Below are 15985 nucleotides of genomic sequence, written 5' to 3' on the forward strand. Positions count from 1 at the left end.
TAACAGCTTGGTAGTGTAACATGGATGTTGAGGGAAATCTAACCAGAATCTAGTTTCTGCTGCTCTAACTCTACCACAAACCCTTTCATATGTGTTCACTGTATTATACTACCCAGCAGGTGGGATGCACCTGGTTGGTCTAAAAAGTCATGGTGGCAATAAAATACAATCACGGGATGTTAGTTTTAAAATTCTTGTTTCAGAATGTCAGTACAGTATCTTTTCTTTCTCATGAGGTAATTTTAGTTTCTTTTGGGGTAGTTAATATTGACATTTATCCCACACATAGTTTTCTGATCACTTATTGATGATATTTTGCTTTCAAGTGCCTTCTGAATAGCACTTTTTAAGTTTTCTTTCTCGAGTCTTATAGATCACATAAGATGACCTTAATTTTTTCATAATTTCTCCCTATTCCCTGAGACAGAGAAAACTCAGCTGCTTCCCCTATCTAAATAAAATATTTATTTCATCTTTATGTACACAGAGAAGTTCAGAGGCCTCTCTGAAGAAGTAAACCCATAAATTAGTCACTTGAAAGTGAGTCAAAATAAGATGATGCATGATTACCCTGGCTGCAGCTGAGAATGTTTGAGAATGCTAATTTATGACCTTTCCATAATAATACTAGAATGCTTCCTGATCTTAAATATACACCTATGATATTTGCTATATACCAATATTCCCACCCATTTTTCTTCACATTTTACATGTGGGAGGTGAAGATACACAGATTTGTGCAGGTGTGGTTTGCTCAAGGTCAGCAAGCATAATTATGGGAAAGCCATGAACACTAAAATTAAATCTGGTTGCAAACAACTGATCTGCTTTTCATCTTTTAAGATGTGGTGCCTAAAACAGTGGATTGCCACTAGAAAAAAATAGTCTTTCCTATTTTCTTTTTTAAGACAATGAATAGCATAAATCTTTAATGTAGATCAATTTTACAAACTGATTGTAAACACAGTGATAGAAAAACATGGAAATAATTTTCACAATGCTCAATTAAACCTTGTTTGATGCCATAAACGTGTATATTATTTAATATTGCTATATGTGCAGAAAGACAGGAAAGAATTATTTATGTGATCTTGTGGTCCCCTACTAGTTGATATGGAAATAGTGGGTAACACTGTGTTTGGAATAAAATAGAATAAAATAGAATAAAATAGAATAAAATAGAATAAAATAGCTCGTCTGGAAGAGACCTACAATGACCACCTACACCAACTGCCTGACCACTTGAGAGCTGATAAAAGCAAGTTGTTAAGGGTATTGTCTAAATGCCTCTTAAACTCTGATAGTCTAGGGGCATTGATCACCTCTCTAGGAAGCCTGTTCCAGTGTTTGACCACATTCTCAGTAAAGAAATGCTTCCTAATGTCCAGTCTAAGCCTCCCTTGGCACAGCTTGGAACCATTGCTAAGCATGCTGGACACTGGGGAGGAGGGTTCAGCACTTCCCTCTCCACTTTTCCTGCTCAGGAAGCTGCAGAGAGCAATCAGGCTGCCCCTCAACCTCTTTTTCTCCAAACTAGACAAGCCTAAAACCCCTAGCTGCTCCTCCAAGGATATTCTCTCCAGCCCTTTCACCTGCTTCTTTTCTTCCTTCTCTGGATTCATTCAAGGACCTTTATATCCTTCTTGGATTGTGGGGTGCAGAGTTGCACAAAGTGCCCAAGGTGAGGCCACACCAACACTGAACAGAGCAGGACAATCACTTCATTTGGCTGGCTGATTGCACAGTTTCAGGCATCCCAGGATGGGATTTACCCTCAGGACTTCCAGGCACTCTGCTGACTCACACTGAGCTTGCTGCAGACCAGCATCCCCAGGTTCCTACCTCCAAGACTACTCTCCAGCCATTCCTGTCCCAGTTTATTACTGTGCCCAAAATCAGTCCAGCCTAGGAGCATAATATGACATTTTTTCTTGTTAAATTGCATCCCATTAATCATTACCTAATGTTCCAGTCTATCTAGATCCCTCTGCAAGGCATCCTATGCCTGAAGAGAGTCAACAGCAGCTCCCAGCTTGGTATCAATAGCAAACCTGCTATTGGTGTATTCAGGTCCTGCATCCAGATAGTTAATAAATATATTGATATACTACTGATAAATATTCTGAACAGAACTGGCCCTAAAATTGAGCCCTGAGATACACTACTGGTGGTCAGTTGCTAGACAGTGCAACCCTTTAAGCCCTGTCCTTCTGCCAGTTCTTCACCCAGCACACCCTAAAAACACTCACCCCACAGTTGGACAACTTGTCCAGAAGGATGCTGTGATGCACTGTATTAACAGCCTTAGCAAAAACCAAGAAAATCTACATCTAACACCTTCCCTTCACACACTGGCAGATGACTTTATCATAGAAATATATCAAATTAGTTATATTGGACTTTCTCTTTGTGAACCCATGCTGTCTGCACCATGTTGCTTTCCTTCTTCCTGAATTAAGTGCTGTTTTTCTGAGACATGTCTCTATCTCCCTCTACAGTACTTAGAAACACTTTTCAAAATACAGGCCAAAATAATGTGCACTTATTCCACTGCTGACTTGATTAACAGTAAAGAATATCTATAAAGGACCTATGACCAGTCCAGAGTTATGTCTCCAGTAGGGTGGGAGCTATCAGAATTTCATTAAGAACTGGTGACTTTTCCTGCTGAAATCTCTACCCTTGTATTCCCCAATCCACCTGTCTCCATGACTTTCTTAATTGAAAAGTTTTCTCAGAATAACCTGAGTATATTTTCCCCATTTGAAAGGGAAAGAAACCTTAAATACTGAAATTAAAATATGCCAGTAAGCAATTATTTCTCAGAAACTATGAAGATTCTTGGACGCCTTTTGCCATTGCAGGCCTTTTATCATGTGACTTCAGGATGAAGACAGGGAATTTTTGTCAATTAAAATGAAACAGGTCTATTCATAATTTTATACAGTCTAAATCAAAATGACCTGAAATCCAACACTAATTTCAAAGGATATTCTGAATATATTCAACACATATAACTATGTAACTCTGCAAATGTGATTCAATTGCCTCCTTTAGTCATGAATAGAATATTTTCCACGCAATGCCATTTCAGGAATCTATTGATTGCAATTAGAAAAGGGCCATGAATGACTGCTCATGCCAAAATTAGATAAATTATATCTTAAGACTATTAACATTTGAAAGGAAGAAAATGTAGATAAGAACAGGACAAAGAAAACCCTGTTATTTACCATTTAAACTTTGGGGTTTATCTTTGTAAGAGAGTTTAAAGTGAAAATTTATCATACCATCAATCAGTGAACGCATCAGAAGATAAAAGTGGATTTACCAATCACCTTAACAAAATGCTATGGTACACATACAATAGACTATTTCTGTTAACAAATAATGCTTTTCTTACAGTCAGATAATCAATAAAAACACAAATGGATTTAAAAGCCAGCATATTACCAAGCTTCTCATTACACATTGCATCCACAAATAGATTTTAAGAAGCACAGTTTTGACAATTTTGAAATAGCAGCATATTTCTGGAGACTCTTAATTGTTTCTTAATGGTCATTGACTAGAGCTCAAAGAAATCATGCACCTCTCTCTTAGAAAAAAACAAAACAAAACAAACATGACCAAAACTCCCTGTGTGGAGTAAATTAGTGACATGACAATTTTCTAAGAAAACAATTCAGAATAAGGAAAAATATTAAGCTCTTAGGTGTTTGCACTTAGAATTAAAAAAAAAAAAAAAAAAAGAAGCACTATTTTATTGTACTTTCATGTAAATCTTTCTTAGACATCTATTTTGAAAAACCCCCCTTTTCAAGTAACAAAGAAATTAATCTAATTTTTTTAACATAAGAATATAAACTTATATGATTAATCTCATATTTTCTTATTTCCTTACTGTGCATTATTATTATTATTATTAGTAGTAGTAGTAGTAGTAGTAGTAGTAGTAGTAGTAGTATTGTCAGGTGTCTTGTTAAAAATCATATTGAGGAATAGAAAATTTAAATGCCTATACTACATCTAAAGGAAAAAAAAATTTGTTTTCCAAATTAAATGCCCTACAAAATCTTGCAGGTAATTACATAAAAACAATCATCAATCATATTCTCTTTTTGCAGTGTTGTGAGCTAGCCATGGCTGGCTGCCAGGTGCTCACCAAGATGCTCCTCCACAGGACAGAGGGAGAAAATAAGATTAAAGAACTTTAGAATCAAACTAAGAACATGGTGAATTCTTACCAGTTAGTTTCATAAGCAAACCAGATTTGACTTGGTGTAATTCAACTTATTGCTAATTAATAACAGCATAAGATGGTGAGAAATAAAAAACTAAACTAAAAGTACTTTCCCCTTCCTCTTCTTCCCAGGTTCAGCTTCAGTCCTTCACCCCTGATTTCTGCACCTTTCCCTCAGTGGTACAGGAGGATGGAGATGGGGTGTGCACCAGCCCACAGTGGCTCCTCCCTGCCACTCCTTCCTTCTCACACTGTTCCCCTGCTGTGACAATCAGTCCCTTCCATGGATGCAGTCCTTCATGAGCTGTTCCAATGAGGCTCCTTTCCATGGGGCACAGTCCTGCAGGAACAGACTGTTCCAGCATGAGTTCTGAGCTGCAGCTCCTGCCAGAAAATCTGCTCCATGTTTTCTGCACATGCTGCACCTTCCTCCTGACATGTCCCCCTGCTTCAGCATGGGTTCCCCCATGGACTGCACAGAGATCTCTGCTCCAGCACGGAGCTCCAGGGGCAGCAGGAGGACAGCCTGCCTCACCACGCTCCTCTCTAAGGGGCTGCAGGGCAGCTCTTGTTCTAGTGCCTGGAGCAGTGTCCTGGTGCCTGTTGATAACCAGGTGGAAACACCAATTTAGTGCAGTGGTTTTGGTTCGCCAATTTGAAATTTTCCTGCTGTGAGATAGGATTAGGAGGAAGGCAAAACAGGCTCAACTTTAAATGGTACAAAAAGCACCACCACAAGCACCTTCTCCCTTCCTTCTTCTGTGACACTGATGTCTCCAGAGCTGTTGATTTCACTTTTTCTCATTCTTTGTCACAATTGCTGAGTACCATTTTTACCCATTCTTAAATATATGACTGAGGAGCAAGCACTGGTGGGCATAACTTTGGCCAATGCCATGATCTCTTACCAGTTGTCTGTAATTGACTTTGTCTGACATGGGATCAGTTTCTTGCCACAAAGCCACAATAGAAGGGGTTTTATTCTAATAGTAAAACACTTTCTTCCGGAGTAATTGGAACAGTGGAAAGAGCATAACTTAATGTAAATTTATACTTTTGTCTTATTTAAACAGATTTAATCTACCATTATTCTGTTGTTGTGAGCTCTTATAAACCAGTGTATCAGGACTACATGAATTATTCAGTACAACCCTAGCTATGTAGCAATACAGTGGAACTGTTCCAAAGAGGTCAAATTTTATCTTCTTCTCTATGGTGATGAGTTGTTTCCAATACTGTCATTCATTATACTAATTACTGAAATAGAAAGAGTACAAGTTCTGTTTTCTTAATAAAAATACAGCCACTCATATGAGTTCATAGAATCACAGACCAGTTTGGATTGTAAAGCACCCTAAAAATCACCTGGTTCCAACCCCCTTGGCATTGCCTGCCATGCCTTACACTGGATCAGGGTGCTCAGAGCTCCATCCAACCTGGCCTTGACCACTTCCAGAGATGGGGCATCCAAAACTCCTCTGGACAGTGTGTTCCAGTGCCTTGCCAACCTCACAGCAAGGAACTTCTTTTTAATAACCAAACTAAGCCTAACCACTTTCAGTTTTAAACCAATTATCCTGTTCTATCACTACATGCCTTTGCTAACCCTCTTCAGATTTTGTCTAGGCTTCCCTCATGTCCTGAAAGGTCACAATAAGGTCACACCAGAGCCTCCTCTTCTGTAGGCCAAAAAATCTGAATTCTAGTCATCTTTGTGAGTCTTGAGCTACCATGTATATGATGATGGACAAAGAAAGAACATCACAAATTATGGACAGATGGTTTCTGTGACCACCAATGGCCACTGAATGCCCTGCAAATATTCCACTGGAGCATGGACTGTGGATAAGATAAAGGGGTACTGTTGTCCAGATGTTACCTCAGACCTAGGGGGAGGTTAATATAGCTGGAAGATGAACACAAAGAATGAGGAATTTATGGGCCACGAGGAGAGCCAGCTCATCAGCTGTGCTGAAGTCATCTCCGACTGGCCAAAATGTAATTCTGGCAGGGGCACATTGTGATCACCATCTCCCAGCTCAATGACCCAAGAAAACACTGACTTAAAAGAAGAGAAAGACTGAGCATGAGGAGTAATTAGCATTAGAGAAAGGTATAACTGATGAACATTAATTCCTTTGTTTGCTGAAATGTGTAAAGAGTGAAAAGTTTTGAATGACGTCAGGACCCTCACCACCAAGAAGCCCAAGGTGAAGAAGGACAAACAGGATGTCACTGAATCCATGGATGGTGACTGTCTTCTGCTTGATCTCTCTCTCCACTCTCTTTTCTCTTTCTTTCTATCTCTGTGTCACATTTACTGTTAAATAGAATCCATATTATATATTTTGGCATATGGTCTCCTTTGCACCTTGATTCAGGCAGAGACATCTCAGTAGTCAGATCTTAACTGTGTTTTTAACAGACATGGGTTTTTGTATATTCTGGGTTAAATTTAAAAAAAAAAAAAAATGTTCAAACGTATGAGAAAATGAAGGAGTGTTTTTGGAATATAACCAGGACTTCAATGAGAATGAGGATTAGACATGTAACTTGGCAGATTCAAGATAGATCAGAGCTAAAAATCACCATGATCTTCAATAATAATAGAGCAAACATTCAATTTTTATTAATTCAACTCACTTAAATTCTCACAGTTTACATCAGTCTGCATTCCAGCCTATGTGAGAGGGAAAATACAAAATATTATGTATGTGTTCAATGAGAGTCTTTTAATGCATTCAGGGAAAGAGAGAACCTTGCAATCTGGATGGCTATTGGAAGGCTATTTAAAATTTGGTTTAAAATATCTATAATTAAGAAATATAAACAGAAACTATAAATGTGACTTATCTGTAATTATTTATATATTAAACCTCTGCTCATTGAACTGAAAATACATTTTTAAAGAGACTTCATTCTCATAGTACTTTTTAATAGGAGATGACCTTAGACTTTTCAGGAAAAAACCCCCAAAGATTCTTGGGTACAACACTGGCACAAAAGTAATAATGAAGTATCATTTATTTATGAATTTTCTTTCCATTCTTTCATTTGTTCACATTTTTTGTACATAGGGAAGCACAAAATTTACATTTCAGTTCTGTCAACTCTCTCAGCAAGACGTAGTTTAATCCTTCAAAACTTAGTATTGTAGTTTGCCTGAGTGTCCACTCAGGTGATAAAATGTCAGATTCAGTTTTCCACATATTTTTTTTTCTTAGAAGCTTGAAAACTTTATGTGTCTTTATTGTATTGATAAGTGTTTCTTTACAAACTGATCTGAGTCATGTAGAAACAAATTTTTTTTGTGCTTAAAGTCAGCAATTCAGGACGGTAGATAAAAAAACAAAACTCCTGGCTAAGTCAGTTACATTTTCTCATAGATCTACAAGAAGGAGTTTCTAAACCTGAGCATTGGATAAGGGTCACACGAAAAGGGCTGACTAAAGACTACTATCACTACTTTGTGAAAAAAAAGCTTTTACTGTTACTGATATCCCCCTCTTGAAGCTGCTCCTAAAGGGAAAAAAATTGCTTCATTTTGCTTTAGAACTAATGCACAGTATAACTCAAAGTCCTCCTTAATTGCCATTTCTTCAGGCTTGACTTCCCCTAATAAAACATTTCACCCATAGGAAAAGATATATTTGGCTGCTGAAGATTTAACCATTTTCTTTAGATGGAGCCCTGTGGGACAGTGGCAAGGACTTATTTTTTTACTCCTAACTAATTTTCACACAGTTAAAGAAGATGCTAGAGCTCCAAAAACAGTCTTTTCTTGTTAATTCTTTTTTATTTTTACAGCACAATTTTCTGAAGCACTATTTAAATGGTATATTTGTTTGAGCTGGCCAAAAGAATATTGACCCTATAATATTTTCAAATGATAGATTCTTCTCAAGATTAATTTACAATTAAGGTCTTGATGAAGTAACCATCTCAGCTATTAGCTGAAGCATATCAAACTAATACAGTGTATTGATTTGGTGGGTGTATAATATATGTACAGTGTGATCATGCATTAGGAAAAAATCAAACCAGAAAAACTGGGGAGTTTTAATAAGAAAAATATTCTGCTAATTGCACTTTTTATTCAATCTTGGAAAGGTATAATACAAAACTTTTGTGACCAGAAGAAACTGATATAAAAGCTTTTTTGCTGAATGGGAATATCATAGAGTATTTCACTGTTTGCTTTTCTTTCTTAAGACAGAAGTTCCATATTCTCTGTTCTAAACTTTTAGACTTAGGACTATTATTTTCTGAACTTATCACTGAAAGTTATTCTTGTGATAAATTTATATCGAATTTTAAAAGCAGATGTTGTTTCATGAAAGTAGAAAAGACCATAAGAAAGTGATACAGGAATGCAAACTTCTTCCTATGCACACCAAAGCCACCTGACCAAAGGCATGACACTATAATGGAAGAGAAGCACTAAAGACAGAAAAATCTGGTAACTCATGGGTTGAAGGTCTGTAGCAGTTCAGGCCAGAATAACAGAGTTCTGTTGTAATGAGGCAGAAAGAATTAAAGCTTGCTAGAACTATACACATTTTTGAAATGTACATAATCTCCATCAACCAGCATGTCCCATGATTGATTCAATCTCAGATTGAATGCTTTTAGCATAATTTAAGGCACTGATATCAAGAGGCTTGATGAACTACCTTAGGGTAGTTGAATGCATCTGAATTTAAATATAAGAAAATATACTTGTTATGTTCACAAAACTCGTCTTCCTCTGCTCTTATTCATATAAAAATTCCAACAATAAGAAATGTGGAAAAAAGCTTTTAGAACAGCACTATGTGTGTGTGTGAGAGCGTGTTTGTGTGTGTGCGGAAGCACATAACTTAAAATACAAGTTTTTTCTTTACTGCATACTTATCTTTAGGCTTGGCATCAGTTAGCAAAACAGGTTAAACTACTACAGACTTAGTTGCAAAGTTTTACAGAGCAATTTAAAGATATTCAAATCTACAGAAAGCCGTCAGAAGGTTTCAGAAGTACTTTGCTGTAAATACAGGAAGTAATAATGAAATGCACTGGAGGATACATAATAAAGCTACATAGAATTCTGGTTATTCAGAAAAATAGAATTCAAATTTGAACACTTGCAGTCAAGGGCTACTAAGTAGAATGTGGGTATATTTGACTAGAAGAACAGTCTCCTTTTATTTTACTGTGGAAAGCTGAGGAGGACTCAGTAATACACTAGATGTGGGCAAAAGCAACAATATAGGCCATGCAACAGTGACAGCATCACACCAGAGGACCGTCAATTGACTATGAAAGATTTGTCTTCAAAATTAAAACCAGGTGTCTGCTCTTTCTTGTAGGGTCATGATATATTACACGTGAGCAACACAATGATTTAATCAAATTTTTTAAAAGTTTCCATCAAAATTTAAGTATTGTGTATTACATGGTGTTAGAACAGGGATGAAAATGTGGACTGCAAGACCTTCTGGAATCTAATGTGTGAACGTAGTCTGATGCATTAGGAAAGATAGAAAGTGATTGAATGACTGCAGTAATCCATCAACCCAGCTGCATGCTGTAACATTGTGTTCCTGCTGCAATAATGTAATGCAAGCATGGATCACACTGTTCCAGGATTCCTGTTCTCCAATATGTTTAAGAAATAGTGTAGCTAAACTGTAGAAATAATGATAATATTGAATTATATCCAAGTGAGGGGAAAGTGTGGTACTATAGTCCTACTAACCACAAGGATCCTTCATCTACTCTGAAATTCTACACCATTTGGGATATTAGGAGTGAATTGTTTACCTGGGATTGTAGAGTGAATGGAAAAGGTTTCCTGACATGTTTGAAATGCCCCTGGATCTCTGATGAGGATTAATCACCAGATGCAGCAAACAGCTGGCTCTGCCCCTGCCAGCTCAGCCTGCAGCTGAGCAAGTGGAGAAGAGCTGGCAATGGTGTGCTGCATGAACCCGGCTCCCTGGCTGTGCAGGGAACTGGGGGGAAATCCATCCCATGGGGATAGAAGAGGCTTGCTGCCTACACAGTGGGAGAAGGACTTCATGAGGCTGGAGAGGCCTTTCTCCACTGTTAAAGAGGTCAATGATCTTCTCTTTAGACCAATAAATTGCATAATAATCTAATATATTATGGTATATGGTAGTGCTTCTGTGCTTTGAAATAACCCATGGTTTCAGACTTAAGTAAATACAGAATACAGTCCCTCTCTTGACAAATGTTGTCATAATACTTTAATACCTAGTATTCAAATATGTTTTTAAGTAACTCCAGAGACCTGAATTCTGCCCCTCCAATAACAGGGCTGATGACAGGAAAGACTTGCATTAATAATTTTGTCTTCTGTGTCTTCATTCCAGAGCAGTAGAGTTGCCATCAACCTTATCTTACCCAACAGCAAACTGGCATTTTACTTCTTAGACAACAGCAGGAGAATTGATCTCTATGTGGGAGCAACCACTAAAACATTTGGTGCTCTCTGGGAGTTGTTCAACATATGCTCATCCATTGAAATGTTCTGCATGTCTCCTACATAATCGGGTCTGGACCTCAGCCATCCACAAAGTAGATGACAGCCACAAGCACCAGGCCATGAACTACATTCTCTGTATGGCCTTTTCTCAGCACACCTTCTGTTCCCTCCACCTCCTCGAAAAAATAACTTGTTTTCTAAACTTAAAGGTTTTGATTAAATGGAATTTCCCCTTTTTTGCCAAATCTGATAATTGTTCACATCATCTTCCCTTTAAAAAAAGAAAGAAGCAGTGTGCTCTTTAGCAGTGTTCCTTTCTTTATTGGCAAACAGAAATTTATCACAATGGAATAAATTACATTATAGCATAACTTTTTAAAGCACCATTAATATAAATATATATCTTTCCTTTTTTGACAGAAGCGCCACTGCTCTATTCAAAATCTAAATCAATTTTCAGACTTTTATTGATTCAACCATTATCCTTTTCATCCAGGACTCTAAAATAATGCATTCACTTTACATGTTAGAGAAGTGCAGCCTGATCATATATCTTTTCCAATCTCCAAAGCATTATAAAAATACCCAGAAAAAGTAATTTTTTCCCAAATGATCTTTACATGGTAGCATTATTGTAACTACGGCCATTTTTTATTTTCAGTTTATGGCTCTGCAACATGTAGCTACTAACAGTTGTATTAAAAGCAGAAGGACACAGCAGTGAGGCTGCAAAAGATCCATGAAACCATAGATGATTTTATTTTCACAAATCAATTATAAACTTAAAAGAAAAGCTTTATTAGCATTTGAGAAGCCAACAGATCTCTCCTCTGTGAAGATGGAGACCATTCATTGGTCCCTGGGGCTAAGGGCATAGGATGTCAGGACCTTTCCACTGGCTCTGAGATCAAAATGACATAGCCTAGCTCACATGGACATGTCCATGTTCTCTTGTCCCCCAAAATCATGGCAGCATCTAATTGCCAGTGTGGCATGGTCCTCCTCATGTGCTATTTGTGCCAACCTCTTTGGGCCCAGAGCCACCTGACAGCAGCCAAGGCTGTAAAGGGCCATGCCAGTGACTGAGAAAGCAGCCAGAGCAGGCTGCAGCCATGGCATAATCATTGACCATGATTATGGGGCCATCTCAAAGCTAGCCCTGTTTTATCCTTTTGTACAGACAAAAGGAAACCCGTGAGAGAGTGACAGAACGGTGCCTAGCACATGCAGAATATTAAATAGGATAAAAGCTAATAGAAAGATTATAGTGTGCTTTGAAATAATTTCTTTTGTGCTCTTCTTTCTATGAGAACTATGAATTTTAAAATCCTAGACCATTTTTCATGCATTCTGAGCATTATGCTTTTATTAGCTGTTAACACTCCATTTTAAGGAAGCCTCATCACTCCAGAATCATGGTAAGTCTCACAGAGGTACCATTGGAGTACAATCTCCACATGGGTTACCATTTCCTGCAACAAGATTCCTGAGTATCACCAGCCCTGCTTAGATTTCCAGCTGTAAGTTCCCTTTCCTATCTATTAGCAGCTTGGGGGTTTTTATGTCTTTTTTGCAGATTGACACAACAGGAGTAAATTCCCCTTCACAAAGGTACAAATCTCAACTCATCATTAAAAGGCTATTTTAATCTTTGAAATCAGAGGAAATTTGGAGAGTAGAATGGAACTCAGAGAAGCAGAAAGTATAGATTAGCATAAATAACATATAGTAGAGGTGCAACAGAGTGAGTGAGAATATATCTCAAGCTCAAATCAATACCACCAAATGAGCCACATAATAGATTTTTTACTCTCTACTGTGTAGTTAAAGTTGTGAACTGACTTAAGGTTCATAAAGTTATTCCTTGTGGAAATAATAAATTATTAGTCAGATTTTACCTTTATTAATGTGTTTACAGAAAGTGCAAATGATCACTGAAGAAGCCTGCCCACATTTTAATGTTTTCATTCACAGCAAATAGAGTTGCCAAGTCTATGTCCTGTAAAACTGAACTTGGACCCAGCTGGTATATCAAAGCCAGCTATGGCCTATCAGCTTTTGGAACACAACCAAGAAAACACAAAGAATTGCAGTGTAAGGAAAACATTGCTTACTTTAAAAAAAAATATATGGGTGGTTATTTTTTTTTTTCCACAACAGCAATCCAGATGGGAACTTCAAGTGCCAGTCAAAACCTGAGTCCTAAAACACCCTCTGTGATTTCCTCAAAGTTCACCAAAAGAGAAGGGAAGTATTTTTTGTTCCAGATACATGAACAATGGAAAATCATTGTAGTGACTTTTTTCTTGGAGTTTCCTTTGAACTCAGTTCAGCTCCTATTGTGTCATTACAATACCTGAAAATGTCTATACGTAGTTAGCCGTAAGATTTTGCTAAAAACATTATTGTTTTGTGTCAGTGTTCACAGTGTGTTCTAAAATCTTTTTATGTTTGTACTCTTTTTTTCATTGCAGGATCATTTTTTTGACATTAAAAGAATACTGTTTTAAATACTTTAACAATACTGCAGAGCTGATTATATATGATGAGCAAACTCAGAAAAACTTTTCAGTCAGTCCTGGACAATAGTGATAATTAGGCACTTCTGTTGACTTATACATAAAACGTTGCAGGATTATGATTTCCTGTGTAAGTCTGGTATCATCGAGGTCCAGTTTGAGCTTCAGAAAAGTTTTGTTTTTGAAAGAAGTGCTAAAGGCATTAAATTGACAGTTAAAATACTAAGAGAACTTTATTTTCCCCTGTTATTCCTCAATGCATAACTTGGAAAAAAAAACCCCTCAGATGGAATTTTTGTTCTTTTAAGGATTATTCATTATAAATTATGAAATCCTCTGAATCTGTTTCTCTCTCTGTATTTATGAAATTCTTTACTGCTTTATTTTATTGAATTACCCATAAAATTACATTTAAAAACTGAATATCTGGCTTTAGTTTCTCTTAGTATTAAAAAATTCCTTATAGTACTCTGTCTTCATTGTGAAAACAATACTTCTATCACATATAGGATAATTTAGACTGCTAAATATCACAGCAGGTTTCTTTAAAATCAGTTGTAAATCACTCTGAAAATAGGGATCTTTGTAAATGTACCAGTGTTATTTTCTTTTAATAACTCCTTCATGTTTCTATTTATTAATTATATCTATCATAACTCCAAAAACCTTCAGTTTATATTACCTAAAATTGTTATGTTTATTTCAAATGTAAATGTATTTATTTATTTCATATTACATGGTGAAGTTGTATTTATTACTCAGAACTATTCACTTTTTATTACTCACAAGAATGAAAAATTGTGCAAGTACATGTCCTTTAGATGTCAAAATTCTATGCATCATAAATACTAGGGCAGTTTTCGTGTATAAAATTTACCTGCTTTCCTGAGTACAGTACCTCTAAGTTTCTAAGCATGGCATGACACGTAATTAGCCTGAACATGGTTTTCACAGAATCACAGAAGCATAGAATGGCTCAGGTTGGAATGGACCTTAAAGATGCTCCAATCCCCCTGCCACAGGCAGGGACACCTTCCACTAGACCGTGTTTCTCAAAACCCCATTTAACCTGGCCTTGAACACTTCCAGGGATGGGGCATGCACACCTTCTCTGGGCAACACTTCCAGGGTCTCAGTGGCTCACAGCAAGGAATGTCTTTCCAAGAGCCAATCCAAACCCATCCTCTGTGGTTTGCAGCCATTGCCATCATTTAAGGCCATTAGTGCTCTGCAGGTTTGGACAGCCTGTGGGGTGTTTATTGCAGTCACAGGGTGAGCATGCAGATATAACAGGCTGCACAGCAGCTTGCACTTACACACTGCCTCAGGGGCTGTTAGTCAAAATGCACCATCTCTCTAAATATATCAGGCCAAGGGCAATTTGCACAGGATTTTGTGGCCAATGAGATGGCATCACTTGCAGCCAGAGGCTTACATTACCCTTCACATCTGTATTCAGTTTCCTTCTAGTCAGGGTCAGAGCAACACCTTGGGGCTACCTGAGCAGTGCTGGCCAAGCCTCTGCTGGCAGCATGCTGAAAACTGCAATATAGAAGTGCCAGTAATCCTACACTGTTGTCTGTTTTATTTAATGATAAAAGCATAAATCAGGGAGAACGACAGTATTATATCCTTTTCACCCTCTATTAGAGTTCAGTGCTCCCCTGATAGGAAATAATTCTCTCCAGAGAGAAAGGGCTGATCCTAGATTGATTTCTGAAATACTCTCAAGCTTCTAGGATTTAAGAGGAGATGGAAAATTGATTTGTATTTCATGTGCTACATTCATTTGTGGAACATGTCTTCAACTGCAGTAATATAGTATTGCTCAATTACAGTAATCTGTATGAAGTCTGATTTGCATTAGGGTTTTGTTAGACAATTCTCTTTTAATTCCCAAGGCCTTAGGAGACAATATCAATATTCTTCACTTTACTTTTGGCATGAACATGCAAAATGCTTGAAACCTGTTTGTTGAGTCAGAACTTTATTCTTCCCTCTCTGCCCTGTAAATGAACTCTTTTCTGAATATCCCAATGAAGAGGGATAGAATAGTATTTTCAAGGCAGGAAGCAGGAGATATTGCTCTGTTCCAGCGACTCTGCTACATGAATTAAATATGATTAAACTGCTGGCAAGGTTTAACTGTTAAAAATGTCAGTTCCTGACAGAAACAATATAATTAGGGTTTCTTTTAGAAAGTATTCAGGTGAAACCTGTAATTCATGAAGAACCTTTTAGAATGCTTAAAGCAAGTATCTGCAATATATATTTGCCAGTTGATTCTACTCCCTCAGTAAGCCCCAGTTATTGTTTCTTAAGTAGAAATTGTACTGATTGTGAAGACTGCTTCAGTCCCTTGAAACTATTAAAATGATCAAATAAATTTCAATTATAAACCTGACCTTTATTAAACATGCAATGCTGGATCTCTTCCATGACATTTGTTTAATTAAGTCGTAGTCTTGTTTGTTTCAGTTATGACTACATAGAAATATAAAATTAGTTTTGGTTAGGCCAAGTAAACTGAATGAGCTGGATTCCACATTTCTAAAACTCATTTTAAAACAGGAGGTTAGGAGATAAAAAATCAGACCTTGCTCAGTGTCAGGAGGGTATGAATTCACATACACATTCCCATTTATGACAATTGACTTTGTGCAGCATGAAATAGATGTCTCAGTACAAAAATGATGACATATTGCTTTCATAAAGTCTCTTAAAATTGACAGAGGCTCT

The sequence above is a fragment of the Oenanthe melanoleuca genome, chromosome 2 (assembly GCF_029582105.1).
Source record: "Oenanthe melanoleuca isolate GR-GAL-2019-014 chromosome 2, OMel1.0, whole genome shotgun sequence".
Classification (NCBI taxonomy): domain Eukaryota; kingdom Metazoa; phylum Chordata; class Aves; order Passeriformes; family Muscicapidae; genus Oenanthe; species Oenanthe melanoleuca.